The 4,509-nt window shown below is 46.3% G+C and overlaps 1 pseudogene; it reads left to right on the top strand.

Annotated features, from left to right (window-relative positions):
• Positions 1 to 3,971: 3,971 nt before the first annotated feature.
• LOC144288428 (transcription elongation factor 1 homolog pseudogene) lies at positions 3,972 to 4,386 on the top strand (annotated as a pseudogene).
• The last annotated feature ends 123 nt before the right edge of the window (positions 4,387 to 4,509 follow it).

Here is a 4,509-nt window from a genome sequence, read left to right as displayed (position 1 = left end):
TTCTCATTAGTTTTCATTAATCTTTTTACATCTTCTCTAATTTCCTGGTTGACCCTTTCATGTTTTAGCAGGATGCTATTTGACCTCCACGTGTATGAACTTTTTCCAAATTTCTTCTTGTGATTGAGGTCTAATTTCAAAGTATTATGGTCTGGAAATATGAAGGGGACAATCCCATACTTTTGGTATCGTTTAAGACCTGATTTGTGACCCAGTATGTGGTCTATTCTGGAGAAAGTTCCTTGTGCGCTTGGGCAGAATGTGTATTCAGTTACATTTGGGTGGAAAGTTCTGTAAATATCTGTGAAACCCATCTGGTCCAGTGTATCATTTAAAGCTTTTGTTTTTTTTGGAGATGTTGTGCTTAGAAAATCTGTCAATTATAGAAAGTGCCGTGTTCCAGTCTCCCACTATAAGTGTACTATTATCTAAGTATGTGTTAATTTTGGTTATTAATTAATTGATATACTTGGCAGCTCCCATATTAGGGACATAAATATTCATGATTGTTAGGTCCTCTTGTTGGATAGATCCTTTAAGTATGATATAGTGTCCCTCTTCCTCTCTTACTAAAGTGTTTGGGATAAAATTTAATTTTTCTACACGAGGATGGCTACCGATGCTTTCTTCTGAGGACAATTCAAATGGTAAATGGTTTTCCATCCTTTTATTTTCAGGCTGAAGGCTTTGTTAGGTCTCAAGTGGGCCTCTTGTAGATAGCAAATAGATGGGTCTTGCTTTTTTATCCACTCTGAAAACCTGCGTCTTTTGATGGGGTCTTTAAACCTGTTCACGTTTAGAGTTACTATTGAAAGATATGAATTTAGTGTCATTATAATACCTATTCAGTCCCTGTTTTTGTGGATTGTTTCTTTAGACTTCCTCTTTCTTTTTGGAATCCCCCTTAATATTTCTTGCAGAGATGGTTGGGTGGTCTCATATTCTTTCAGTTTCTGCCTATCTTGGAAGCTCTTTATCTCTCATTCTATTCTATATGAGAGCCTTGCTGGATAGAGTATCCTTGGCTGGATGTTCTTCTCATTTAGGACCCTGAATATATCCTGCCAGCCCTTTCTGGCCTGCCAGGTCTCTGTGGAGAGTTCTGATGTTAGCCTAATACTTCTCCCAATAAAGTTTAGGGATTTCTTGTCTCTTGCTGCTTTAAGGATCTTCTCTTTATTTTTGGAATTTGCAAATTTCACTATTAAATGTCGGGGTGTTGAACAGTTTTTATTGATTTTAGGAGGGTGGATCTCTCTATCTTCTGGATCTGAGTGCCTGTTTCCTTCCCCAAATTAGGGAAGTTCTCAGCTATGATTTGCTCAAATACACTTTTTGGTTCTCTGTCCCTCTCGGTGCCCTCTGGAACCCCAATTCAACATAGATTTTTCCTTCTGAGGCTGTCATTTATTTTCCTTAACCTTTCCTCATTATCCTTTAATTGTTTTTCTCTTTTTTACTCATTTCCTTCCTTGGCATCAACTTCTCTTCTATGTCACTCACTTGTCCCTCTACCTCATTAACCCTCCTCTTTAGGACCTCCAGTTTGGATGCCATCTCATTTAATTGATTTTTATTTTTGACCTGATTACATCTAAATTCTGCCATCATGAAGTCTCTTGATTCCTTTATGCTTTTTCCAAAGCCACCAGTAGCTTTATAATTGTGCTTCTGAATTGGCTTTCTGTAATCCAAATTCTGTATCTCTGTGGGAGAAAGGACTGTTTCTGATTCTTTCTTTTGTGGTGGCTTCTTTTTCTAGTCATTTTGCTCAGTGCAGAGTGGCTAAAAACAAATTGTATTGGAAAAAAGGAAGGAAGAAGGGGAAAACATAAAATGGGGGGAAACAAACAAAGAAAAAATAGAAAACAAACAACAGGGAGGGATATCCTCTGATTCTATATACTGTAAATCCCTTGACTTCCCCTGGAACTTTGCAGTGCTGCTTGGTCAATAACTTGCTTTCCCCTGTGCTTCCAGCTGGTGTTCTGGCGGAAGGGCCTGCTGTGCTGATTTTTAGGTGTGTGCCTCCATGGGAGCTGCCCTGCCCCCTGCCTGGTCCACAGTTCAGTGGGAGCTGTTTATCCTGTGAGGCCCCTGCTCCCTGGCGGCCCTGGTCTGTCCCAGGCACAAGGTGACACAAAAGGAGGAACAACAGTGGAGGTGGGCAGCTCTGCAGTCCTGGAGTCAGCTTCAGTAATAACTACCACAGCTCTGAGTCTGCAGGGGCCTCAATGTTCTGGGAGCGGGGAGCGCTGATCTACAGAGTTCGGGGGTGCCCCGGGAAGCAGTGTCCTCGCTGTCCTGTGTCCTCCTGGCCTCCACCTGTCCCAGTGGGAGCACTGGATTCTGAACCGTGTTCCCTGGCACCGTGGGTTCCAGGGCCTGCACCGCTGGAATCATGCTTCTGGGGCTGTGGAGCCCCCTCTGCGTGGATCCACCACCTGGGCTGCTCCCTACGCCCCACCAGGCACGAGCTCCAGCCCTTTAGGGAGCTCGGCCCTTGGTATGTGGCACGCTCTTCCCCAGGGTGCACTTCCTCTGTTAGTGACCCTAGGAACCTGGGGGTTCCTCTGCCCCTCCTGGGATCCTGCCCAAGTTCCCTGCAAGCATCTTTCCATCAGGGAAGATTGGTAAATTTTTTGCTTCTCTGGGACTTGGCTTTTCTCTCCTGGGGGCACTCGCTGTCTGGCCTTTGCCTGGCTCCTAGAGGTCCCCTCCCCCACTCGATGCTTATTTATTTATTTATTTATTTATTTATTTATTTATTTATTTATTTATTTTTCTGTCTTCCTACCTTGATAGAAGTGAGAACTCTTCTCACTGTAGCATACTAGCTGTTCTCTCTTTAAATCTCAGGCTGTATTGTAGGTTTTCAGGATGATTTGAAAGTTTTCTAGGTAAGTTGGTGGGGACAGGTGATTTTGGGATCCTACTCTCCGCCATCTTGTCCAGCCCCCCGTTTTTTTTAAGAACATAGCATGAGCAGTGGGAAGGGGCAGAGGAGAAGGTGAGAGAGAATCTTAAGCAGGTCATTGCTTAGCACAAGTGCCCAATGCAAGGCTCAATCTCACAACCCTGAGATCATGACCAGAGTTGAAATCAAGATTAAGGTGTTTGATTGACTGAGCCACCCAGATGCCCCTCCATTACAGACTCTTAAAGTTAAAGAACAGGCATGCCTGGGTGGCTCAGCTGTTGAGCCACTGCCTTTGGCTCAGGGCATGATCCTATGATCCTAGACTCTCAGGATCGAGTCTCACATTGGCCTTCCTGCATGGAGCCTGCTTCTCCCTCTGCCTTATCTCTGCCTCTCTGTGTGTGTGTGTCTCTCATGAATAAATAAAATCTTTTAAAAAATAAAATTAAAGAACAACCTGAGGATTGATGGAGGGAGGTGTATGAGGGACAGGCTAGATGAGTGATGGGTATTAAGGTGGGTACTGTTGTGCCCAAGATTGTGAATCTGAGAAACCACCAAGGAGCCGACACCAATGCAAACACACGAGGGTTTATTTACAAGCTCCAGCTTGGGTCCAAGTGTACCCGACACAGCGGAGCAGGGACTTGGACCCCGAGACTAAGAGGTGTAGCAGCTTTATATGGGCCAGTGGCCAATGGGATTGTAACATATGCAGAAAGTTGCACAGTTATGCCGGTCCACACGCAGGTGGCCAATTGAATTACATTTTACTCTACAGTATCCATTTGAGCTGGCTTATTATTTTGGTCAGAATCCACGCGCAGTTCTGGCGGGCACAAGGCGGGGTTACATTGTTATGACCCGATTTCCGATAAGGGTGTGCCTAGCGGCTTGACTAGGGTGGGGCAGCACCTTAAGCAATAATCAGGTCCTGTGGGGGTCATACAGGAGGTGGAGGGTGCAGCACAAAATGGAGTTAGTCCTGCTCTGCTTGTCCAGAGGCAGGGGATTTTTGTTAAATTTCCGGGGTCCCATAGGTACTTGTATGATGAGAACTGAAGGCTGTCTCCCGGGTGAAGAGGCCATCGCAACGAGGGGAGAGGAGTGTTTGTCCTCTTGTCCTCCTACAGACATGGGGTGCAGAAAGTCCAAACGGAAGCCACCCCCCAAAAATAAGATGACTGGCACCTTAGAGACCCAGTTCACCTGCCCCTTCTGCAACCACGAGAAGTCTTGTGATGTAAAGATGGATCGTGCCCGCAACACCGGAGTCATCTCTTGTACCGTGTGCCTAGAGGAATTCCAGACGCCCATCACATATCTGTCAGAACCAGTGGACGTGTACAGCGATTGGATAGATGCCTGCGAGGCAGCCAATCAGTAGCAGCGCAGAGGACCCACTCCCTTGGTGGTGCCGCCTGCAGTGGACCTGCCCCGCTGGCTACCAGTACAGAGACATTCCAGGGTCACGGCCCTCCGTGTGGATGGTGTGGATGTGGGTGTGAGTGTGTACGGCTGCGAGTGTGGCCATGGCAGCATGCTTGTGGGCACCGACTGGAGGTGAGGTGGGCCCCCCGGGGGCCTGA

Source organism: Canis aureus, chromosome 18 (assembly GCF_053574225.1).
Source record: "Canis aureus isolate CA01 chromosome 18, VMU_Caureus_v.1.0, whole genome shotgun sequence".
NCBI lineage: Eukaryota > Metazoa > Chordata > Mammalia > Carnivora > Canidae > Canis > Canis aureus.
This window is presented reverse-complemented; position numbering and strand designations above follow the sequence as displayed.